The 26,320-nt window shown below is 39.0% G+C and overlaps 1 protein-coding gene and 1 non-coding gene across 2 annotated transcripts in view; one reads left to right on the top strand and one right to left on the bottom strand.

Moving 5' to 3' along the window:
• Nucleotides 1-26,320, top strand: part of TRIO (trio Rho guanine nucleotide exchange factor) — a 266,295-nt gene that overhangs the window by 22,030 nt on the left and 217,945 nt on the right. The window lies entirely within an intron of this gene.
• Nucleotides 17,381-17,452, bottom strand: TRNAE-UUC (transfer RNA glutamic acid (anticodon UUC)). The gene has a single exon. It is a non-coding gene; the product is annotated as a tRNA-Glu (tRNA).

Genomic DNA, 26,320 nt, shown 5'->3' with positions numbered 1-26,320 from the left:
AGCCCTGGTCAAACCCTTTCAAAAATTTGAAATATTGTTGTAGAATTCATCATTAGTTGAAGTATTTTTGCAAAAGGATGAAGCAGTATAACTGTTCAGTGGATAGTGTTGTCATTTCAAGTGACCTTTATGATGGGCATAAATTGTTAGCTGAGAATATTTCGGAATATTGGAATTGAATGGTACTAATTGGCCTACCATCAGTGTAAGACAGGGGCTCAAGTAGTTTTGCTGTAATAACTGGATTTGACCTCCTTGCCTCACCTGCCAGAATTGTCATCTCTGTAGTAGTGCTATCTGAGAAGAATTATTTTTGTGAAGTCTCAGCTGCTTGATTGCAGCATCATTGTAGATCAGTCCAAATGTTACTGGCTTACGTGTTTGAAAGGTTGCACTTGGGTGGAATTGCCAGCACTCCCATTTGGCTTCTCTGTGGGTGGTTTCTGGAGCGGGAGCATGATAGGATAACGCCAGAAGAAAAGTGATATTTGAAGCTGTAGGCAACATTGATCAATTCTGATTAAAAATCCTGTTGCGGAGCCCTTGTACTTAATGAAGATGTGCTGCGGGGCTTAGTGAAGGTTACTGCTGGCAGTAAGGATTTGTTGAGGTCTTGGCTCTTTTAAGGGCTGCTGCCAACTTAAAACTTCCAAGATCTGTTATCTTGGTGGCTGAGTGTGTTTGCATTGCCCAGGAGGGAGTGACAGAAACAAAGGTGAAAATTTGGATTTCCGAAGACCTACTGTGAATGAGTTAATTTGCTTTTGTAGACTCATTTGGAGAAATGGTAAACTGGCAGGTGAGCAAATCACCTTATTTTTTTTATCAATTATGTGTCTTAAGTTGACCCTATAACATTAAATTAGAAAAACTTTTTAAAAAAGTTAATCTCAAACACTTAAGGTGATGATTCTAAACAAGTCTTTCAGTCCGTCAAAGCTCCATATATAAGTTTCATATTTAGTTCTCATATAAAGAGACTTAATGCTGAATTTGAAAAATTATGTCTTTGGCACTGTCAGTGTGATTGCCTGCCCAGTCAGAATGATATACATTATTGGCAATGCATATGCATCTTTGAAATGTGTGTAATATGTGCCTTGCTACCTGTATTTAGTGCCTGAATAGTGATATGATTTTTGCTGAAGGATGATGCAAACTGTGATCCTCTAGCAGTTCTTTTGGTGCCTGTACATTCATGCATCAACAAGCAGCAACCATCTGTGTCTTATTGGACTTTAATCCTAAACTGTCAGCTCTAAGAAGATGTGGTTGTACAGCTTTATTTCTTTAGAGGGAAGCTGAAGTAATGGTTTAACTTAGTAGGTATTTGATAAATTCTTGTATTAATAGACTTAGTTTGAATTTTGGGTAGGTGAGTATCACTAAATAGCATCTGTGAAAAGAAAGTTTATTAAGACAGTATTGCCAATGATTTTGTGGAATAAAAATGGCTGATAACAGACCATTTGTAGAATCAAAATTGTCAAGCATGATTGGAAGCACATTCTACAGAGTCAGAAATGCTGTATTTTGAATTTCATCTGGATAGAAAAGAGAACAGAGTATTAGTGAAGTAGTTTTCTTGTCTCCTAATACAGCCTCTTTCCTACACTGTCACTTCATTTTTGCAGTCAGTGGTACAAGGACAGAAGTCCCTTGGTGACAGAGCTACTGAATTTTGCAAACCTGTGTGTAGATATCAAGTAGGAGATCTCAGAAGGGGTTGTACTGGAGTGTACAGAGCTCAATTGGATTGAGTTCTGCCTCTTCCCTGATGCAAGTTCTGTCACAGGTTGCCAAGAATTCGGTGTTGTCCCTTACAAAGGCATGCTTTTATTCCCGTTTGCTTATTTGATTAATAAGTTCATATAGATAAAAGACTGCGTGTTGCTTTCATATTAATTTTGAACACTCAGTTGAGCAGAGCGGTTGTTCATCTACCTTTTATCTTAGAAATCCAGTGGTAGACATAGCTTTAACTACATACAGTGTGAAGTACCACTTCCTCATGCTGTTTCAAACCTCATTACCTTCTAGATCTATTAAATTGGAAGAGTTTGCAAACAATTTGCGCTGTCCAAGCCACTTACAATTTTATAAACCTTTTTCTTGTTCCTTACCTTTACCATGCTGGAGTCCTACTCTACTCTAGTTAGCAGCTTTTTGTGCAGAAGTTTCATTTTATTTATGCCTGTTGTTCTTTGTTATCTCTCTCTAGTTTTTCTATCTTATTTGAAAAGGTGGAACTAGATTCTGTTGAAAATGTAAGCACATAGCAACTTTACACAGTCGTATAATGTTTTCAGTGTCATTCTCTCTTACTTTGCCACTAATTCTGAGCACTGAATTTTAATTTTATTTTTTTAAAATACGTTTTGTGTGCATGCTATTGTTTCTATCTACATTGAGCATATCCTTGAAGATATGGTGACCAAAATACTTGACTAACTTGTAAATTAAGCTGAGGCCACTACCATATCGAAGCCAATATGGTTTAGGGATTAGATGCTCAATTAAGCAACACTCTCATGAAAAGAAATACTAGTATTTATAAGCCAGTTGTTGTGAAAGTGTGTTTGTGTCCCTGGATTGCCTAGTAACGGGCAGAAAGCCTTAAGTCTAAGACAATCTTGCAAATTATTATTATTTTTTAAATCTTTAAAAGTAAGGTGGTTTATTTCTAGTCTCTTCAAATCCCGTCTTTTACAGTTGTTAACTCCAGTTGTAAGTAACTGACGTTGGGAAAATTTTGGGACATAAGTATAAGGTTTTTACTTGCAAATGGAATAGTATGGTAACATAGAATGCCTTGTTTAATGTGCCATTTATGAGTCTGTAAGCTGTTGCATCTATTGGTGGAGTTGGTGCAAGATAATGATGCTGTTAGTGAATATAGAAGCAAAGGGCTGTAAGGTGTTATGCCATTCAAAAATAGGCTTATTAATTCTTTGTAAAGGGAAAAAATAAAGATAAAATCTTGCACAGATGCTGATGTATAGCTTAGTTTGGACCAATGCTATCATAATTTCCTCTTTGTATTTGGATGTAGGGTGAACTTAAAGCTATGTGCCTGGTGATACATGCATATGGCAGGGCCTTTAATAACATTCAAATGGTTCTTGGAAGTGGGCTTGATATTTAAGCTCTGATACTAGTATTCATGTCTGAAATGAGTTTCCAGAAGGATGTACTGTGAAATCTTACTGTGTATACTCATGGTATTGGAGGAGGAAATTTGAGTTCTTAGGCAGAATGGAGCTTTTTGTGAGTACTGACACTTACATGTGTAAATATATGTGGCTTTGCTCATCTTTTTGAGGAATTATTACACATGAGAGAAAGCAGGAGTAGTAGTTGCTCCATTAAAGGATGCAATTTCAACTTGCAAGATTTTTCCATTTTATTTTGTTTTTCTCACATTGAAGTAATTTTTTGAGAGGTTGAATGACAAAGCCACATCATGGAAATGTTTTCTTTTTTGGTAAGCATGTGAAATCAGGGCCCGTGAATGGCTAGGAGTGTGCTTCCTGCAGAGGAAAGTAGCAGTCCACAAGAGGCCTGGAGAGGAATTGTCATCAGGCCATGCTAGAGCCAGTGGTAAGAGAGATTATGATTTGATTTGTTGGTAGAATGAAGAGCTGATGTTGCATGAATGTTCCACTTGCTTATAATCCTTCATGCAGCATGGATGTGAAAATAGATTTCTTTCTAGGAGTTAATATAATAAGACAACCCTATGAGGGTTTACACTTTGTGTATTATACATGTTAGCCAGATAATGCTTTTTCTGCAACAGTTAATTAACTGGTTCTTATTTGAGGAGCTTGCTATTTATTTATAAAAATAAATAATGATAAATGGATACTATAATTCTTTCATAATGTAATAACTGTTATAATAGTTTATAGTAATGTAACTTGTAATTATAGCAGTAAACGTACTTTATGGTAAATTTTAGTCTGTGCCCCTAAAATACAAGATGTTAGAGAAGCAAAGGCACCTGTGATCTTCTGGACTACTCAAATTACCATATCCTCTAGGCAGTATAACCTATATTCAGTGTAGTCCTACAACATTAATTGTGAAGACTAATGATGGATTAAAAAAAAACAATGAATTGAGTTTTAATGATCTGTAGACTATTCTTCTTAGTAAAGGAGAAGCCAAGAAATCTCTCACATGAATCCGGTTTGTTTTTATCTACTCCACCTGTTATTTGGTGATAAAATGACAGTGTTTGCTTAGCGGCAGCTACTTAAAATTCAAAGTTTATTTTCTTGGTCAGGTATGTCTAGCTTTGGAAAATGCTGTGTCTTTAACTGTGCAATGCAAAGCAAACGAGGAAAATACACTTGTAAACTAGTGATTTTAATTTTAAATTTCTTTTGGAAGGGAGTGATCCTTTCACAGGAAATTATGTGGGCAGGATATATGGAATACTAGAACTATAATGCTGTAAAAGAATTTGGATGCATGGGCAAAATTACTATATTTGTTCATTCGTACTTTCACCCTGGATATAAGACAACATGATTTATGCTTTATGAAGAAGATGCTAGTAAGTAGCTGGTTTTTACTTCTACTTGTTTACAAAGAACTTCAAATCCATTATTCTTAAATACTGTGGTCCTTATAAAATAAGCTAAATACCAAGGCTACTGTTCTGGTTTTAGAGGAGTATTTTTGGATTAAGCCTAAATCTGAATGCATGTAATTACACAAAGGAAAATGCCATCTTTTTGGTTCTGTGCAAATTGAGAAAGGTACTGGTCATGTAAAGGAGAATTGTTAAAGCATAATCTAGATTAGCTCCTGCTGGGTTTGTGGCTCAACTGCTTTTCTTGGGAAATACTTGGTGCTGACATCAATAAGACTTCTATGTCCCTTCTAGTAGTATCACCTTAGAAAAACTTGTTTATGCCCCTGCTGAAGTGAGTATGTACACAAACAGTTAGAAGATTTTCACCTTAGCAATAAGCACTTATATCCTGATACAAGCTATTATTTTTTTTCTTAAATATTTGTTTCAGGCTTGTAATAGTATCTGTACTTGGGCTGCAATTAGCAAAGGTGAACTCAGTGGTGTTTTATTTCACATCCCCTCTGCTAAAGTATTTTGTAAGAAAGGGTTTAATTAATTAGATATGCCAAATAGCTCAAAATGGTGCAGGTGAGGAAATGTCTAGTTAGAATAAATGGTTCCAAGCATTCTGATAAATGCTTTTAAATTGAGAGAATTGTTCCTACCTTTCCCAGAGTGAAAGTGCTTTTTAAGCAGTACAGTGATTCCTTGTATGAGTCATGATTGTACAGAGGTTACCTGTTTTTTTTGGTTTTTGTTTTTGTTTTTTTTTTTTTTTTTTTTTTTTTTTTGGTTTTTTTTGCATTTGCTTGTATTTTGTTGCAGTATTGGGGCAGGGGGGGCAAAATAATTGTTGGAGTTTATTACAATGGAACAGAGAGATGAGGATGTTCCTTCTCAGGAGGGGTGTGGTAAACAACAGCATCAGACTGTGTAAGAACTTTGTATATATGTGGATCAACAGATGCTGTTACTCTGAATATTATTTCAGTGACAGAACTACTGATTAACTCTTTATCTTGCCCAGGGAGGTGGTTGGGGCCCCATCCCTGGAGATACACAAAGTCAGGTTAAACAAGGCTCTGGGCAACTGTATCTAGTTGAGGATGCTCTTGCTTATTGCTGAGGGGGTTGGACTAGATGACCTTCCAACCTAGACCATTCTGGGATTCTATGATTCACACCACACTGACATCGTTAGTCAGGCTTTAGTTGTTAATTGAACTTTTTAACTGTCTCTATTTCATGAAAATTTAAGCAGCATTGTTTACATACAAATTTAAAATACTAAAGAAAGTTGGTGATTCGTTGACATATTTGGGCACTTTCCAGAGGCAAGAATGAGTCCTGTAATGATATATTGGCTGGTTTGAATTGTTGAAGGCAAGTAGCTAAAAGGTTGTTATTGATCAAATGCAATGTATGTATCCAATTTGAATGTTATTTAATTAGAATACTGTCTGTACTATCTTTAAAGCACTGTCTATTAAAGGCAAGTGTCTTAAACACGGGTGTTCCATGTGCCATGGCAAGCAACTTCTCTGTGGTTGGTAGGAAAAAGCATCCCTCTTGTGTTGTTCAGACCTGGGAGTGTGGCAGCGTAAGCAGAGCTCTCGGAACAAGTTCAGGGCTTGAATTTATTTTTCTTTTTTAAAGTGAATTCAATTCTCAGTTTTTAAGTGTCATCAGCCTTAGAACTGAGATCTAGAAAGAACAAATGCATATTTAAATGGTAGATCACTGAAGTAGGGAGAGGGTGCAAAACCCACTGGTGTGAAAACATGGAATGGTGGAGTTGCATGTGTCCTGCTCAGTTATGTAAGAGGCTTTTCTCTTGGAAGTTGGATGGACATACCAAAAGCTTGCAAAAATTAAGATTGGATAAGAACTTCTATTTATTTTTACTAAGAAGTAATGGCTTAAAAATACTAAGAATCAAGAGGTGATGTTGGTTTTGTAATCTGTGTCCTATGTTACAGTGTGAGACCCCTTAAATTTGGGCTATAGACTCTTAATTTTACTCAGATTATATAAAGCCAGCCACTATTTTTTTGTTTCAGTTTTATATTTATGTAGTTATAATATATCTTTCATATTTATGTATTTATAATGCTTATATTACTTGAAAAAAAAACCCTGTTGTATGTCCTGGAATGATGAACTTGCTTTTTCTCATGTTCCCAGATGTGAAAACTAGGACATCCTTAGTACTTGTCTTTGATCTGCTACATAGGATGTTAGCAGTGGATGTAATAGTTCATTGTATTAATTGCGCAGTGGCTTAGCGCAGCCTGTCTGGCAATAGCACTGCCATAGCCAGCACACAAATAACAGTGCTGAGTGGATAAGTTCTCATTTAATGGGAGTGACTTAATCCCCTCTCCCAGTTTGCTCTAGGGCTTCAGTTGCTGATTTTTTTTTTAGAGCTTCTGTAGTTGGAACAAGTAATGCTTTTACTAAAAAAGCCAACTAGGAAAGTCAATGTGTTTTGTGATGACATTTTAAAAGCATTTGATAACTTCAGTGTTTAAACATTGCAAATTGTTTCTGCTATTAGTAAGACTATTTTATCTTTGTATATGTTAATAAAATGTTTGTCCTGAACTTGAAGGTTCAAAACATGGGATTTATTTTGAAGCAGGCAAGAGAAATTGTATCAGAGTCCAAAAAAACCCCACCCCATCTACTTTCTAATTATTTCTTCAGGTTTAAGAATCTCTGTGTTGGCTTGGCTAAAACAAGTACTAAGCAGTCTATGTATACTAAACATAAATAGAATCAAACTGTCCATAACAAAGAACTTAACTAAATTGAATATAAATAAGTATATGTTTCAATTACTTACCCAATGATTCAATTTTAAGACAGACTGCATGAAGAAAAGTTTTGTAAAAAATATACACCTAGATGTTTTGGATTGCAGGTTAGATTAATCCTTAGTAGTTTCATATATAATAATGAAAGTAGCAAAATACAGCAACTGGTGCATAACTGTTGTGTGATTTGACTGCCAAGCAGTCTAAAAATTTTCAGTATCAGGTATTTCATTATGCTGTTTGGAATACATCTGAGTTTCAGGAAATAAAGCAAAAAAATTATCAGGATAAATGCAGGTCAGAATGGTATGTGCTTTAAACAGGCTTTGGCTAAAGGAATGCTACAGCTGAGTGAAGGAACAATATTTTCAAATTGAAAGGGTTAAAATGAATACAGACAAGAACAGAAAGGGGTGCAAGTAAGCCATTTCCTGACTTGATGTTGAAGTATAAGGGGAAACTTTAAAAAGGGATTGCATTTGAATTGTTTCAGATTTGATCTGTTCCTCAAGAGCCTTTGGGATTAAGAAGAGGTGAGAATTTGTGTTCATTATTGTTACAAGGTTGGTTGTTCTTTTGGGACACTCGAAAGTCAGGGCAAAAAAACCAGGATACACTTAGAAGATGGTGCAGTATGCTTTCCTCTATATATTTGAAATAAAATGAAGGTAAATACCACACCAGGAATAGTGATTTGTGATGTTCTGCATAAAATGGCATAGTTGTATGCTTATAAGTTTTAGTCAAGATTCAAAATACTTACTGAAAACAGGTAATTTCCTTAAGGTACAGAGTGAGGCTTATTTGCATTATTGAAAAATGTGCAGATTTGGAATGCTTTTATTTTCTGTTGGCAGACTTAATGGTCTCAGTGCTAACACAGGGCTGAATAAAATTTGAAAACATCTTTGAGTTCTTGAATCTAATAGCTCTGAAAAAGTAAAAAATGCACAGAATTTTTGTAAAAACTTATTTTAATTTTGCTTCTAAGAGAGGTGAATATAATGTAAGATTCTGAAGGGGACTGAAAATTGTGTAGCAGGTGGTTTTAGTTAGTTATTTTCCAGGTAGTCTAGTGGTAAGCTTTAAGAAGACTTTTTTGTTTAGTTTAGGCTTAGTTACTTGAAGTTGATTAAATGTCCTCCTGTCTTTTTGTCCCTCTTTAGCCTATGCAGTTGCTTCTTGAATATAGTATTAGTACCTGCCATAGAACCTAAATGAGTAACAGTATTTTGAAAATCACCTTGATAGGTAAGAGGTATTTCTTTAATGTGAACTGTAATAACTGCATAGTTAATTTGATTTTGGGTTTGTTTTGGGTTTTGTGGTGTTGACCTTTTTTTTTTTTTTTGCTTTGTTTTGTTTGTTTTCTTAGGTTTCTGGTGGGTTTTTTTTTTTGAGGGGACACATATGATGACAGGGATGCCGAGAAACTTCGGACAGACTTGTGTCAAAGACTAATGTTAAAGGGCAAAATTAATTGGAGAGGTCTGAATGAGAGGCAAGATACCTGTGAAGTTGTAGAGGAGGCTGCTTAGAAGCAGCAATGTTTTGTTCTCTAGAAAACAGATTGTGAAGAAGTGGTGAGCTTTAAAACTTGACTTAAATGATCACAACCAGTCAATTTGTTAAACTTTGAGAAGTGGACGAGGCACAAGAATAAAATTTTGTTTGACCCATGGCTTTCTTTAAAAGAAGGAACAAACCTGAAGAGAAAGTAGGTACACTAAGGTGCTTAGGAATATCTGGATCATCTAAAGTAAAGGAAATATATTTATCTGCAGCAGAAATTAAAATAAGCTTGTATGTATATGTTGGGATGTAGGTTTTGTTTTTTACTTTAATGTGAGAAATGTGGCAGCTGATGAATTTGGAAGTGCTTGAGTCATAATGATGGACTTAAGTTCATAACTTTGTTTTTCTCAGGGTAGTAACTAACAATGTGCCAAAGAGATTTACTGAGGAACTTGTGAGACAGGATTTGCTTTGAGTGTGAAATGATGTGAAAGAATATAATGGAAGAAGTTGACTTTTAAGTAGGGATATTACCTTGTAAATTATTTCTGTAGCAAGCAGGAAAAAAATTGGGAAATCATAGAACTCCTTCCATGCCCACCTCACCTCTTGAGGGTGCTACTGAAAAATAGGTATGAGGATCTGCTTGAGAAAGACCATCCAAATGAGGATGGGGATGACTGGCAGTCTACACCAGAGGTATGTCCACAGTTAAAAATGCATTGCAACATCTACATGGGGGGGGGGGGGAAATGGGGTTGTAGTCATAGGTCACTCCCTTGTGAGGAGAATGGAGAGTCCCGCATGCCAGATAGACCCTCTTCATACTAAAGTCTGCTGTTTTCCTGGAACCTGGGTTAAGGATGTCTCTAGAAAACTTCTTAGTTTGGTATAGTCCTCAGACTACTACCCATTGCTGATCTTCCATGTAGATGGAGAGCAAACTGTGACTGGTAGTACAGAAAAGATCAAAAAAAGACTTCAGAGGCCTGAAATGAGTGGTGAGGGAATCTGTGGCACAGATTATCTTACCTTTTTCCAGTTGCTGGCAGTGTCACTGGAATGAACAAACAAATGCAGTCTGTTAATGCATGGCTCTGTAGCTGGTGTAGCGGTAACAGTTTTGGCTTTTTGACAATGGGATGGCTTGTATGTGGCCTTCCTGGCATGTCATTAGAGACTCCTTTCTCAAAGGGGGAAGAGAGTTTGTCTGTACAAGAGACTGTGGGGCTGGTGGACAAAGCTTTAAACTGGATTTGAAGGGGGAAGAGGGTGTAACCTGACTTGGTAGTGAGGTGCCTGGGTGTTGTAGCCCAGAACCTGCAGGGCAGTGTGCTAGCAGTTCTGAGAACCCAGAAGGCCTGCTGCCCAAGGGCAAACACTACATGTTTAACTTCCTCTCTGAAATGCTTATACACCAATGTGTGCAGCATGGGGAAAGGAGCAGGAGGAGCTGGAGAGCTGCGTTTTGTTGCAGGGCAATTACTGAGACATGGTGGGCTAGCTCATGTGACTGGAATGTTGTCATTGGATGGCTGTGGATGTACTTTTTAGGAAAGATGGAACAACAGGGTGAGGCAGTCAAGTTGCTTCCTTATGTATGAGAACAATTGGAATGCACTGAGTCCTAGCAGGCGTGGGGATGAAGACTGTGTTGAAAGCTTATGGGTGAGAAGGGGCATGCAAATATGGGCAAAACTCTTATTTTGCACCAAACCAGGAAGATGATGTCTCTGAGGCCTTCTACAGGCATCTGGAAGTAGCCTTAAGATCACATGACCCTCATCCTCTCACTGGGTGCCACTGAAAAGAGATGGGCTTCATCCTCCTGTCATCCACCCTTCAAATATTTGTAGATATTCCCCTCTCAGCCTTCTTTTCTTCAGACTAAACAGCTCCAGGTCTCCCAGTCTTTCCTAAGAGAGATGCTCTAGTGCTTTAATCATCCTCATAGCTCTATGGCATCTACAGGTAGGAACAAACATATTTGTATTAACAGAAATGGAAGGGAACTGATGGAGTACAGACTGAGCTATCCTTGCAATGAATAATTTTCATCAGCAAGGATTTAAGGTAGAGGCTGGAGGACGCTCCCCACTGCAGAAAAAAAACCCTCAAACAAACCAAAAAACCCAACCCAAATCCAACAAACAAAAAAAACCCAAACTATTTTGATTTCACAACCCAAATAACTAGAGTTATGTTTTTATGATCAATCTTGGAGTTTTGCATTACTCTGTAGTATGTATTTTTCTCTTCTGACACAGGAACAGTAGGACTGTAGAATGCCTGATTATAGTGGGGGGTTTGTTTCATAGTGTGGTTTGGCCTTTTTTGTTTGTTTGTTTCAGTTTTTTCATTCATTTGGGGTTTTTGGCGTTTTTGTGTTTTGGTTTCTTTTTTCTTTTTTTTTTTAATTTTGCTTGGTTGTTGGGTTTTCCTGGTATTTTTTTAGTTGGGTTTGGTTTGTTGTGGGGCTTTGGTTGGTTGGTTTTATTTTTTTGGTTGTTTTGTTTGGTTGGCTTTTTGTTATGTTTTTTGTTTTGTTTTGTGGTTGGGTGTTTTGGTTTTTTTTTTTTAAACATTGATAGGGATGTACAAACATGTGATTTAAGGTCAATGCAGCCAGTACATTGAAGTTACATGTAACTGAAAACAAGGCTGGTGATTACTGCTTAAGAATTCTAGTGTGTTAAGTGTCAGTTTGAGCAGTTCCAGGTAGACATCAATGAAGAAGAGTAAAAGTTCCATGTGATTCCTATTGGACAGTCTGTGATCAAAAGAGATATTTTTGTGGCTGTTATGAATTAGTATGTGATATTTTATAGGTAAAATGAGGTTATTTTGAGGAGTGCTTAAAAAACCAAAACACTGAAACCCCAAAAAATCCCCAAAAGTCTTGACCTTTGTCAAATAGTACCATTTGGGCTTTGTCAGGATGGAGTGCGTTGTGCTTGTCATTGACTTGACAAATGGCTGCTTTTTGTGCAGCTGCTGGAAAGGAAAGGAAATACATAGCATTTGTAGCAGATTTTGGTAATTCATAGCCAGAGAAGAAGGAGGACATGTGAAAAAAAATTATCTTAGTGCAGTTCATTAATATGTCTAAATTAGCTCAGTCATGGCCTGTGATCATAGTGCATAGTGTTAGCTGTTAAATGGAAGTGTTGGGTATGTCAGAGTTGCCAGACTGCTCAAGTTGAGGTGAGGCAGCTGTCTGATGTTTTATGGGCTACAGAAAGCAGGTGTTGAGGTGCTTCAAAGATAATAGTTACTAGTGCCAACAGGGATATTTTGGTAGATCTTACTTCTCTTTGGTAACTGTAGTTTGGCTAAAATGAAAATTTGAAGAGGTATATGCCCAAAGATACACTGTTTCCAAGTCATGGAATCTCTTCTTTTCTACCAAATCACTTGAGGGGAGTATAACTGCCAGGCATTCCTGTGGTGTTCTTCTTCGTCTTAACACTGTTATGAGCATGGTATCAATGTTTGGTGGAGGATTTTTCCACTTCAGAGTCTTCTAATTTCTAGGAAACACAGAAGGTGCTCAGTGGTTTAAAAAAGATACAAGTTGGATGTTGTTTAACTAGCAGCAACATGGTGAAGGGCAGAAGTTCAAGAGGAAGAGGATCACATTTTGAAAGAGAAATTTAGGCATGCACATGAATATATTTCTTTCAGATCATATGTCTGTTCTTCCTAGAACCTAATTTCTGTAGATTTTCAATTTGTAGTTTAAATGTGCAGTTTTGTGTCAGCTTGAATCATAGCATCAGTCAGGGTTGGAAGGGACCACAAGGATCATCTAGTTCCAACCCCCCTGCCATGGGCAGGGACACCTCACACTAGATCAGGCTGGCCAGAGCCTCATCCAGCCTGGCTGCAAACACCTCCAGGGATGGGGCCTCAACCACCTCCCTGGACAACCCATTCCAGGCTCTCACCACTCTCATGGGGAAGAACTTCTTCCTCACGTCCAGCCTGAATCTCCCCACTTCCAGCTTTATTCCATTCCCCCTAGTCCTATCACTACCTGATATCCTAAAAAGTCCCTCCCCAGCTTTCTTGTAGGCCCCCTTCAGATATTGAAAAGCCACAATAAGGTCACCTCGGAGCCTTCTCTTCTCCAGACTGAACAGCCCCAACTCTTCCAGTCTGTCTTCATAGGAGAGGTGCTTCAGCCCTCTGATCATCCTGGTGGCTCTTCTCTGGACATGTTCCAGCATGTCCATATCCCTCTTGTAATAGGGGCTCCAGAACTGGACGCAGTACTCCAGGTGGGGTCTCAGCAGAGTGGAGTAGAGGGGGAGAATCACCTCCCTTGACCTGCTGGCCACACTTCTCTTGATGCAGCCCAGGATCTGGTTGGCTTTGTGGGCTGCAAGTGCACATTGACAGCTCATGTTGAGCTTCTTGTCCACCAGCACCCCCAAGTCCCTCTCCTCAGGCTGCTATCCAGCCAGTCACCACCCAGCCTGTATTTGTGCTTGGGATTGCCTCGACCCAGATGCAGGACCCTGCACTTGTTCTTGAGGTTGGCTTGTGCCCACCTCTCCAGCCTGTCAAGGTCCCTCTGGATGGCATCCAGTGAACACACAGCTCCAGATTCTCAAGAGTTTTAGGAGAAACGGAGCCTTGCAGACTTTTAAGTGTTTCTGATAGTTTGATTAAAATTCTAACTTAATTGAATTTAATGATGAATTTTTACTGTTTAATGATCTTTTCCTTGTCTCTTCAGTTAAAAGAAAGGAGGGGAATTTAAGCATAGGTATTTGTCTGGCACATGGACAAGAGAATGTTAGAACAATTTCTTAAACAATTTGTCTCAACCAAAAAGCAAAGACTATATAGCTTGGTAGGTACAACTTTACTTAAGCCATGCTCTTTCTTCCTCACCTTATATGGAAACCTGTAACACTGGATACAAAAGACTGCATGAGTTTACTTCATACAGAGGAAGTGACTCTTTCTAAAGATGTTTTTTGGAGCCGTTTTACATGCTGATAACAGAGTGTTTTAATCTCTTGAATAAAACATTAACTCATTCAAGCTGGACTTGGTAATGGCTTTTGAGATTGTTACTAAAGGCTCCCACTGATGCAACAGAAACTGTGCAGACATCAGGCTTGTGAGCTGAGGATTCAAATGGTAGAAGTTGTCACCTGAGGAATTTTAATTTGACAGTATCTAGGTGTTAAGATGAACAGTGGAAAGGAAATAGTTTTGTTTTGGTTTTGTTTTTTTGTTTTGTTTTGTTTTGTTTTGTTTTTTTTAATCTAGGGAAAAGGTAGGAGAATCCTGGCAAGGAGCTTTATTACTTTTATTTGCAGCCAAATAGCTATGTTGGTTTAAAGAGTGTGGATTTTGTCCCTTGTCAACAAGTCTTTTACCCATTCCTCATTTCTGTTGCTTTTGATTGTGTCAACACAAGCTTGAAGATTGTTGGTTGGTTATTACTAGAGCTCTCTCTAGTAAACTTGTTTGTGATTCAAAGCTGCTTGGTCAGACAATAGAAGTTGCTGGTATTAGTGGTAAGCTGCACTCAGGAGCAAGTCAGTAGTATTATTGAGGCACTTATGAGTGCTTTCCAAGGGGATTTTGTGTGACTGGGAGGGTTATTATCTTGGTGGTTGTTGTTAAGCATACAGTAATTGCACTGTGGTACAGACAGGCTACTGGGAGTAGGAATGGTGCACCCAAATTCCCTCTGATTGAAGTCACACCAAAGCTGAAGATGCTGTGTAGTGTAATCATAGCTAGTGGCTTCACAGGAAGAGAGGAGAAATACATGGGTTGTGTCATGAAATATGACCATCAACTCAACCTTAATTTGTCTTATTGCTTTAGGTCATAGAATCTTAGCATTGTCAGGGCTGGAAGGGACCTCAGGGATCATCTAGTTCCGACCATCCTGCCATGGATGAATGCTCATAGCATCAAATGGCTTTTGGTAGACAGTTTTGATTAATGATGTTTGGTACACGTTATCCTCCATTTTTGTTGTTTTTATGTTGTTGTTTTGTTTGTTGGTCTGGGTTGTTTAGGTTTTATTGTTTGGTGGGGTTTTTTTGTGTGTGTGTTTATGTCTGTCTTCACTTGCATGTCCCCATGGTAGTAGTCTGGCTGTGAGATGAAAAAATATGTGCCACAATGACTCTGTAAGAGCTTGGCTGGGAATGAAGTAACCCTTACAAAAACAGGATATGGGAACAGTATGATCTTTACTCAACACAACAGAGGCCATTTTGCATCTTGCAGAGTTTTATTTGTTGTTTTTGTTTTTTTTCCTTTTTTTTTTCCTTTTTTTTCTTTTTTTTTTCCCTCAACAAACAAAGGTGTATGGGATAGTGTGTCAATTTGAAACTAGTTGTGATCTAGTTGACCACGGTTGAGGTTTGTTTCCATGCAGTGGTGTCTTCACTCCAGGTGCTTAGTCTAAGAGCATAGGGTTCACGCCAAAGTTTGGCATTGAATGGAATCTACTGTGGTCTGTAAGCCATCATCAAGACAGACATTTCATAACTTAAAAAGGCTGGTATTTCTGGATCTAAGCTGACCCTTGAAATAACTGAACACCATCTGTTTGATGATGCATATATTTAATCCATTCTGGACCAGAGCTTAATCATGCTGGTTCAGAGCTCATTCTGTTATCTGTGATGGTTGACCTGCAGTCCCCAGTAACTCAGATACAATGACATCAATTAATACTCCTTTGAAACTCAGGGTTGGCACAAAAACTGTTAGTGTGAGAGTAAATAAGAATGCTGTATTTCTTTGTTTTTAAGATTGTTTGATGTTACCAAAGCCTGTGAAGGCCTCCTAGAGGGTACTAAAAGAGACTTCTGACCAAGTGACAAGCTGGGAAGCATTCTGTAGGTAGAAATTACATGTGGTTTGAGAGGCAAAACCCAGAAAACACTCAGTAGTTTAGTTTGTGGAAAGAAATTTAAACCCTGAGTCTTGTCTTAAAATTGGTATGATTTGGAATTTGAAGATTCAGTACAAATTAGAAGTTACTTGGAAAAAAAATAATGAATTTTACTGGCTGAGTAGATCTAGTTCAGGCATAGGGTTTGTTCTGGAAGTGTTGTCACATTGAACCTTGAGTTGAATATGAGGTGAAGGCACATAGAGATACATTGGGTCTGAGTTGCAGGCAAACAGAATATTAAAACTGCATGAAATGCTTTCCTAATTCTGAAGAGAAGGCACTATTCGGCAGCAACAGCAACAACTCCACTGAATTTTATTAGACAATGGAAGTGTAATTTGGGCATTGGGGGGATGGGGAAGTTACACATTTCTTAGCTATGATAAGAGTTCTCCATCTGAGAGTCTTACGTCAGCAATAAGCACAGTCTACAAACAGCTTTTAGTGTTGTGGCTGCAGAGAGCATCTTCTGTCTCCTGTTGTATTGTATAGTTAAACCTGGAAACTGGCTGAGCACTTCAGTAGCTAGAAGAGCAATACTTGGAGTAAAAGTATGTCTGAACTGTTAGGGGCTTAGAAACTCTGGTGCGGTGCTAGTGTGTGGGGAATCATTTTCAGCAGCTTGGTCACTCTTAGCGCTTTTCTAGTCTTGCAGTTGATAATGTAACAGGGTAGAAAAACTTAGCAAATGGGTAAAATGGTTTAGGTTTTTAGCATTAATTCTTATAAAAGGGTAATGGATTCATGAAGTAGGGTAAAGGGTCTTCTTTCTTTGTTTTAGAGGCATCTGGAAAGCACTTACTGATGTAAATAGTTTGGGTATTTGGAGATGCTTTAGATTGACTAGCAGCCTTCCTTGTTTTGAGTGGGACTAAAGATTTGGCAGTGTAATCAAGAAGAAACTTTTTTACTTTAGGACTTTGAGAAGCCTTCCCTTATTACATGAACCAAATTACAGAGAACTGTAGGAAGAATTTAGCCAAAACAGTTCTTTATTGCTAGGATAATGTATTTTTTTTCAGTTTCAGCTACTCAGAGCATACTGCTCAGTGATTTGCTTTGCTTTTTTGCTAAGTACCCTTAGAAAAGTGTGTTCTTCAAGGCACACTTATTTCAACTTGTTATTGTTAATACTGCTGTTCCAATAGGAGATGTTTGATGTAGAAGGGGTTCCCCCTTACTCCCTGCTGGTTTGAGTTGTCTTAAACTTTTTGTTCTTGGCATTATCACTGAGCCAGAACAATGATTTTTTTAACTGGAACAAATTAGCATTTTGTTTCATTGTATGTGCCAGGATATGGAAGTTCTTGAAAAGGAAGATTTTGCTTAAACAGATTCACTTGCAAGGAGGAGGGGCTTGTTGAATTTCAGTGTGGGGTCATCTTGTTCCCTGTAGTGTCATCATCAAACAAAAGCAGAAATAAGCACAAGTAAATTTTATGTTTCTGTTCTTGTGGTTTTCACTCATCTGGCAGTGGAGTTATGACAGTCTGCTCTTGCAAAACTCCTTGGCTGTCTTGATTGGTATTCCCTGACTGGGAATCAAACCTGGGCCACCTGGGTGAAAACCAGGCATCCTAACCACTAGACCACCAGGGACCAGTGGTGTGTGGAACTATGCCATAGTGGCTTCAGGGAGGAGTGCATCTGCAGTAGCCACCATTTCTCTCCCACACCCCTCCTGGGTGGGACAGGAAGGAGGATACGAGAGGAAGAGTAACAGAAGGCCCTGTGAGTTGACATAAGGAGAATTTAATGAAATAATACAAAAAAGTAACAGATTTTATAGCAAATGAATGAGAAAAACAAACACAAGCTGGCAGCCAGCAAGTGGGAAAGGGCAACACCCCAAAACTGGAAGTTGGAAGAAACCCAGGAAACAAGAAGTATCTCATATCACAGACTGAACTACAAACCCCATCATCCTTTGCTCCAGGCAGTCCTTTCCTTATACATTGGGCATGATGTCAGCAATGGTATCTAATAATATAGCTGGCTATATTGATTGGTGTACTCTTTCACCAGAAGTATGGTGGCAGTCACAGACCCTCCCTCTGCCAGCCACCATCTCCACTTGCTGCGGCATGCTTCTGCCCTGTTCTAGCTTGGTGGCAGTAGCCTTGGCCCCCCATCGTGAGACCACCCAGCTGAAACCTGGACCGGTTTTTTGTTGGCTTTTTTTTTTTTTAAATAACAAAAGCAATGAAAAAAATCAAGCCCCCAAAACTCAACGCAACAGAACCAAACAACAAAACATTGCCACCTGAGTTTCTGGCATTACATTGTGTTTCTAGAATGTAGAACTGAAACAGAAATTTATGAATAAATTGAAGTTTGAGCTATAATTTATTGTAGTGGAATATTGAAGTTGGAGCTATAATTTATTGTAGTGGAGAGGAAATTTGAATACATTATACAAAGGGTATTTTTAGAATCAATTGATCACGAAAAGCTGACAGCTTTTCTACATCAAGATTATTTTAGTGTGAAGAAGGAAGTAGTGCGTTTTGTTGGTAGAACAAGCCTGGTAAGTAACACATTATTGCTCTTTGGAGTATTTTCTTTCGTTGGACTCAGGTTTTTGCTTTCTTCCACTAGGGAAGTCTTCTCACAGACGTTATATAAGTTTGTGTGAGGGATTGCAGATTTTTCAGGGTATCTTCTTATTTATATCAAATGTTTCTGTCTAGCAAGAGTACAAGTCTGAAGTCAAGTATTAATTTGCATGGTAACTTGGAAATACAGGGAAAATGAAGAAATACAATAGTGAATGTCAAATACTGGAAATTGTTAATCTGTGAGCCTAACACAAGTAAAAATGAGGCAGAAACAAACCAAAACCAAGAACACCCAAACCAACCACCACTTCCACTTCACACTTAACTCTCTTCTGCTCTCACTCAATAGATTGGTGAGCAGCAAGAGTACTGTGAAGATTTGACTCACGATTTGCCATCTGCTCTTGCCACAACACCTTCAGTTTAAATGTACCTGCTTCATGCTTGACCTCTTCTGCCTCTCTTTTCTCATACTTCCTCTCCCTTGCTTCACACCTTCACTATTTCCATACCATATTCTTCCTTTTTCCTGGATGAAGCTGCATCTACAGCCTCTGCCTTTGAAGCTGCTAATTTTGTTCCTGGTTATGAACATGAGTGCAGCTGGTGGAGGTGGCTGCACTGGTTCCAGAGACTGACCACTACCCAGTGCTGCATTCTTCTCTCATCTTCTTGCACTCCTGGCTCTTCCCAGCTCAAGGGGGACAACTGCTGTTCTCATTTTCCTCCCAGCTTGACAAGCGTCGTTGCAGAATAGGGGATACGTGTGTAGGTAAAAGGACTATATGGATCTGCTAATGGTATACTGGTTTGAAGGCTCTGAGGCAGTCCAGGGGAACTGCATAGGACATGGCCTTGTCATGTGCAAGCTTGATGTAATTCTGTAAAGAAATAAAGCAAGCACGGGGCTAAAGATTTTAACTTCTTCTGTTCCTATAAATCGCAAAAGAATCCTATTTAAACTCAACTGGTTTAAGTTTCTTACAAGGTACTGAAACATTATGCTCAAATCTTCCCAGTAGTTCTTGGTTTTAGTTGTTCTGCCCTAAAGTTGTATACTGCTCAGCTCTAGTGGCCTGATGTAAATACTCTTTCTGCGATCAATTTCCCATGGTCTCTGGTCCTCTACTCTTATCTTTTATAGCACTATTTTTTTTTTTCATGCTTACAGGTTAAATTAAAATTAAGATTTCTGCTGGCTAGTGATTATTGCATCTTTGTATCAGTAATATATAATTGCAAAGATTAAGCTACAAATGGAATACTTGGATTTATTTGGCATTGAAAGCTGTGAGTGCATTTTAATCATTGGTTTTGGGTTGTTGCTAAGTGTCCTAGATGAAGTCACCTGCAGGGAACAGCATTCCAAAAACCTCCTTTTGTGATGCTGACAGGAAAGCTGTTGTCAGGATTTAGTTAGTGAAGCAGACAAGTAGGACCCCAACTAAACCAGGTCTCGTAATTTAGGGTGGCAAGAAGTTTTAAGGCTGATTTGGCACTCACCAGAAAGAGCCTGCTGAGAAAGAGGATGCAAAGGATCTTCACCTTAAGCTATAATTGAGTTTGCAATTCAGAAACACTGCCAGATTGAGGTTCCTGGCTGCTCACGCTGGTTCCTAACATGCTGGATTTGAACAAAACTGAGTCAGTACGAGACCTTCCCCTCCTCCGCCCCCCATCTTTTCAGCACATTACTCTTTTCCTGGATCAGTTTCCTGCTGCTTTTCATTGCGCAGATGTACAAATAATTCTGTTGGCACAACAGTGGGAGCAGTGTAGGTGAGCAGCTGGGGACATGGGCCTTTTGGATCAGCTTAGGGATCCACCTGCCACAGTCTGCATCTTTGCTCATCTAAGAGGAAGAAAACTTTCATGATGGGGCTTGTCTAAAAGCTTGACTATCAGCTCTAGGGGGCTGCATGATTAGTGTTTTAGGTTGCACCGACTTCTAAAATATCTATGTATTTCATTTGAATCCTGTTTGGTTGAGGGATACTGTGTTCAGTGACTTTATTGTGCCTTGATAACAGGTTGAGATGCCCTTTGTAAGCATCATTGCACTTCTTAAATGAAACTGTGGCATGCAGAACGTACTTCTACCTCAGTCTCGATCATCTGTTGCAAAATTGTCCACAAATGCTCTTAGTTCCTGTGGAGACAGAAAGGACATTGGCTTCATTTGGGTGCTTTCTTTTTGCTTTTCTAGCTGAAAGTTGAGAATTGTTTAATTTTGTCAACAGTTTAATTTGCCTGAGCATTGATATGGGGGGCAGAGACTGGGATCAGAGCACTGCTGAGTAGAGAGGATAGAAGGTATCTAATTCTTTCTTGCTTTAAAAGTCATGATAGGTTGATGTCCTTCTGGCCAAGTTCAACTAAACAAGCTATCCATTACTCTATGAAAAGATAATTCATGTCACCAGTAACTATAGCTTTGACAACTGGCATTAATTTGTTTCAGAACCACTGGTGTCCAAAATGTTCTGTTGCCATTTTGTTTCTTTAATGCTAATAGAGCATTAAAGAAATGCTCTGTTCCTTTCTATAAGTCTATTCCTGCTTATTGCAGTAAATATTGAGTGGAGATGAGTCAGAACAGGTTGGTTTGTCAGTGGGCTGATTATAGAGAAAGTAGCATGAGAGTACAACACTGAGGTATGGAAAGTAATGTTAGGGCAATGGACAGCTTAGTATTACCAGGCAGAAATGAACACTTCAGATGCAATTGGCAGGAATATGGTTAGTCAGATACCCAGTAAAGGGGCATCTTGAAAAAAATTTCCAAAATGTTGTGTTTGATATTCCAAAGCAAGACTGGCTTGTTTAATTGCCAGTTGTTGCATATTTAGCTACTGCTTAGGAGCTATTTGAGAGCCAGTAGTTGAAACATTTTTACTGTCTTTGCTCTCAAAGGCCATTAACTTTTCTGGAAGTAAGTTTTAGAAAGAATGTTCCATGTAAAATTTAAGTAGACTCTTGAATGATATCCCTACAGTGATGCAATATGTATTTTAAGAGACTGACTCACTTCTGAAAGACTGCCAACATTCTGCAAAAAAGGAAGATCTGAGTAATATTATCAGTTAGAAAATATGTCTACAGGGACAGTTAATAACAAAGAATTTTTTTCCCAATAAGATGAATCTCCAATAAGTAGGGTGTTGTTTGAGGATGAAGCTCTATCAACCTTGTTAAAAAAGCTGAGCAGATTGTCCAGGCTTTTTTAAAAAAGAGATTTCCTTTTTTTTTTTTTTTATAAATTTTGGAAGTAAATTGTATTGAAGAGGTATGGAAAACATACTTGAGAAGTCACTTTGGTAAATACAGTCTAAGCAGACTGAAGAATTAGAGATGAAAGCTAGTATGAAAGCTGTTCCAGTAAGAGCAGAAAGCTGCCAGGGCCAAGTGAGTGACAGGTTTTAACTGCAACACAAAATGCACAGAAGATTGGACTCCTTAGTGATGCTGAGACAAAAAGAAAAGCTATGTCAATTAAGCTAAAATCCAGATTTAGCTCAAATTTTAGATTTTTGCCAGCCTGTAATGGAAACCAAGGACATTTTCTTTTTGGTGTCATATTAAAGCAGGAAGCATAACTAATGCTGTCAGCGTTACATGTCATTTCAGATGTGTGTACAGTCTGAGTATTGATACTGGCCTTTTCATTTATCTGAGCCCTGAGCTGAAGCAGTTTGTGTTCCCACTTCTCTTCTATGTTCTCCAGTGCTATGGGGGAAAAGTACACAGGACTTTGTGTCCTATCCAGTGAATGGTTCATGGACAGCTCTTTTGACTGTGAAGCCTCATTTTCAGTTCAAGGAGGGAAAGGGCAAAGATGTTGATACTGTTCTTAGTGACCCAGAACTCTACCCTAGATGTTATTAATAAAAAGGACAGCTGTAGCCGTTATTCTCCCTGAGGTATTTTCATTTCATTTTGTGCTAAAACTAGCTTAAAAATCACTCTGGGTAAGCTTTCTTAGGCAGTAGATCAAAGGGAAATAGTACCTATTTATAATAATCAGATTGATTAGATGGAAGATGATGCTTGCTAATGATTTGATGTGTGTGTCAAAACAATAAAAATGAGGTTGTGTGGGGGCAGGTGAGTGAGGACAAATGGATGTTTCTTATTTTCCCTACCTATTTATCATAACTGCAGTTTGTGGCCTCTTACAAGCTCCTTTTTATGGAATTGTTGACTTTTCAGCATTGAACTTCTTGAACTCGTGCACTGATATGGAAAACTGAAAATATAGTGGTTTGTGTCAAAATTTCCTCCTTGTACAGAGACGTGCAGGTAGGGAGGCAAATAGAAAAGCTAAATCAGCTTGGATTGTGGTGTTAAGCTTCTTTACTAAGATGGTGGCTTGTCAATTTCACCTCTTCTTTATCAGTTTCCATCTGTGTATCAACCTTACAAATAAAATTGTTTTTGAAAGCTTATGTAGACATTGGGCTTGAGCTTGTTATTGTGAAGGGAGCCCTGATTCTGTTAAGAACGATTCAACTTTCTTCAACACGTGAAATGATCTAGGAGCATTGTGCGAACTTGATGAAAGCTACAGAAACAAATGTTATGAATACTTTAAACTGTCTGGTAGTAGTAGAAATCTGCATTGTCAGATGGACAGGCAGAATATAATAAGGAGGCCTTCCAAGGAAAACCAGAGCTCAGCTTAATTGTTTGGGTGCTTCTTTGATCACTTAGGTTCCAATATATAGTTTGGTAGAGTAGGCCTTGTTCCACTTGGCAGTGTGCGATAGAAATGAAATGTCTATCTTGACTCCATTAAAACCTTTCTAAAGGTTAAATAATTTCTAGATATTTACAGAATCATATATACATGCAATTAACTGAATTTTTAAGCTTCAGGATAGTAGAAACACTAAATGCAAGAAACAAGGTCAGTATTTATAACATTCTTACAGTCAACAAACAAGTTTAGCAAATTGAGTTATCATCAACACATTTTTAAATCAGGTCTGATATGAAGTTTGGAAATACTTTTAACTGGGCAGAATTCATATTTCCAGTTATATAACTTCTGCCAAAGAGAGATGCATTTCTGTGAGAAGTAAAATAGATTTTATTTTCGGTTTTACTTTTTAAATTAATTGTATAGATGTTTGTGATTGATTTGGTGGGGTGAATTCTCTAATGTAGTTCATTGTGGCCTTAATGGAAAAAAAATGAAATTAGGCTAGTTGCAACTGGATGAGAAGGAAAACTAGATCATGGAGAAATTTCTGCTGAAATAAAAGGTTCCAAGTATCAGGCAAGTGAAGGTGCCTAACCTGAAAACATATTTGAGTAGCTCTTAATTTTGTTTAAAAAAAAAAAAAAAAAGATATTTCCGGCAGAGTTGCTGATCTGGTAGTTTGCTGTCAGTTCTCAAGAAATGCAACTATACTAGGTGTATGGTCCTCCATCAGATGAGCATTATAAATGAATATGTGGTGGTGACTTGTTTTTTTATGTTTATACTTTGGACTTGAAATGCATGAGTTCATCTTAACCACTTAACTAGAAAACAGATACCAGTGGTTTGTGACTCTTTGTTGAATTGACAGTTTACAGTATAAAAGCCCCTGGGGCAGAACCATTGAAGTAAGTGAGGTGAGGTCCCTTTGCTTGCTTTGGGCCAGACTGCAGTTGCTGCATTGTAGGGGTTGAAACGTGATGGTAAGATCATCCTTTGAAAGTCTGAACTGAGAAATTTTATGCTAAGATGACCTCTTGAAAGGGTGGATAAAGTTGAGCGATGAAAGGAAAGATGTGTAATATGCAGAGCTGTAATAGCATCATGTCACAGACTCCCAGAAATTTAGATAAAGCATGGTTTGTTGAAAGTATCTGAAGTGAACCCTATTACCATGTGTTTTCTGTGATAACCAAACTTGCCAGATGTAAATTGCTTCAGGTATTTGCTCACCTAAAATGAGAGAGGATTTTCCCAATACTGAATTACAGTATTTGGAAGACCGAAGTCTCTCCCCTGTGCAACCTGGCAAGAGGAGTATGAAACTACTGTAATGAAGTGTAACTAAACCTGTCACAATCATATCAGCTTAGTGCTGCGTTAAGCAAAAGCATCAGTGGAATTATGCTTTCAGTGATACCTGCGCTGATTAGCAGCAGTGTAATTAGGAATGGCAGTATTAGAGTTCATAGATTCATAAAATTATTTGGGTTGGAAGAAACCTTAAAAATCGTCTGGTTCTAATCCCTCTGCCATGGGCAGGGACACCCTCCACTAGACCAGATTGCTCAAGGCCTTGAACACCTCCAGGGAAGGGGCATCCACAACTTCTCTGGGCAATTTCTTCCTGTATCTCAATATGCTCACAATAAACAGTTCCTAGTCTAATCTAAATCTACCCTCTTTTCAGTTTAAAGCCATTAGCCCTTATCCCATGACTACACTCCCTGAAAAAGAGTAAGAACAAACTGTTCAGACAGTAGAGCCAGGGACAGGTAACCTGGGGTGAGTATAGGAACACTGCCCAGCTGCGTAGGGATGAGGGCAGGAAGGCCAAGGCATGGCTGGAGCTGAACCTGGCAAGGGATGCAAAGAATGACAAGAGCTGCTACTACAGGTACACCAGCCAGAATCTATGGGACCTTATGAGATGCACCCCAGAGTCCTGAAGGAACTGGCTGATGTAGTTGCAAAACCATTGTCCTTATATGAAAAGTCCTGGCAGTCAGGTGAAATTCCTGGAGGTTAGGAGAATGGAAATATTGTGCTCATTTTTAAAAAGAGTAGAAAAGAGGACCTTGACAAGCACTGACCTGTCAGTCTCACTTCTGTGCGCACGGAGGACAGGGAGGTGATTTGAGGGCAGTGGTGGAGTCCCCATACATGGAAGTGACCTTCAGCGTGTGGAGCTGGTGCTTCAGGACACGGTTTAGTGTTGAAACTTTGGCACTGGTTGAGGGTTGGACTGGATGACCTTTGAGGTCTCTTTCGAACGGATGTTTTTGGTAATTCTGTGATTGAGTGCACACTCAGCAAGTTTGCAGATGATGGACAGGCTACAGAAGTGGGCAAAGGAGAACCTCAGAAGGTTCAATAAGGTGAAGTGCAAAGTCCTGTGGTTACATCGGGGCAATCCTCGACATCAGTACAGGCTGGGGGATGACAAGATGGAGAGCAGCCCTGCAGAAAAGGACTTTGGGGTACTGATGGATGAGAAGTTGGACATGAGCCAGCAATGTGCACTTGCAGCTCAGAAATCAAATCGCATCCTGGGCTGCATCAAAAGGAGCGTGGCCAGTAGGTCGAGAGAGGTGATTGTGCCACTCTATTCAGCTCTGGTGAGATCTCACCTGGTGTACTGTGTCCAGCTTGGCAGTCCTCAACAGAGAGGAAGGATGTGGAAGTGCTGGAGCAGGTCCAGAGAAGGGACATGAAGATGGTCAGAGAGCTGGAGCCCTTCTCCTATAAAGATGGGCTGAGAGAGTTAGTGTTGTTCAGCCTGGAGAAGAGGGTTCTGGGGTGACCTTATAGTGGCATATGACATCCTAAAGGGGACCTCCAGGGAGGCTGGAGATTGGCAAACATGACGCCCACCTACAAGAAGGGCAGGAAGGAGGACCAGGGAGGTACAGACCTGTCGATCTGACTGTGGTGCCCTGGGAGGTCACGGAGCAGGTCATCTCAAGAGCCACTGCGCACCATGTGTAGGGTAGCTGGGTAATCCTGCCTACTCAGCATGGCTTCGTGAAAGACAGGTCCAGCCAATTTCTTATCCAGCAAGTGGTCCACCCCTCAAGCCCTCAAGTTTTTCCAATTTGGTGACCAGAAAGTCATGCAGGACAGTGTCAAACTTTTTACACAAGTCCAGGTAGAAGAAATCAGTTGCTCTTCCCTTATTCACTGTTGTTGTAACTCCATCGTAGAAAG

The sequence above is a fragment of the Indicator indicator genome, chromosome 6 (genome assembly GCF_027791375.1).
Source record: "Indicator indicator isolate 239-I01 chromosome 6, UM_Iind_1.1, whole genome shotgun sequence".
Classification (NCBI taxonomy): Eukaryota; Metazoa; Chordata; class Aves; order Piciformes; family Indicatoridae; genus Indicator; species Indicator indicator.
Note: the sequence above shows the minus strand (reverse complement) of the source record. Positions and strands in the feature narration are given on the sequence as shown.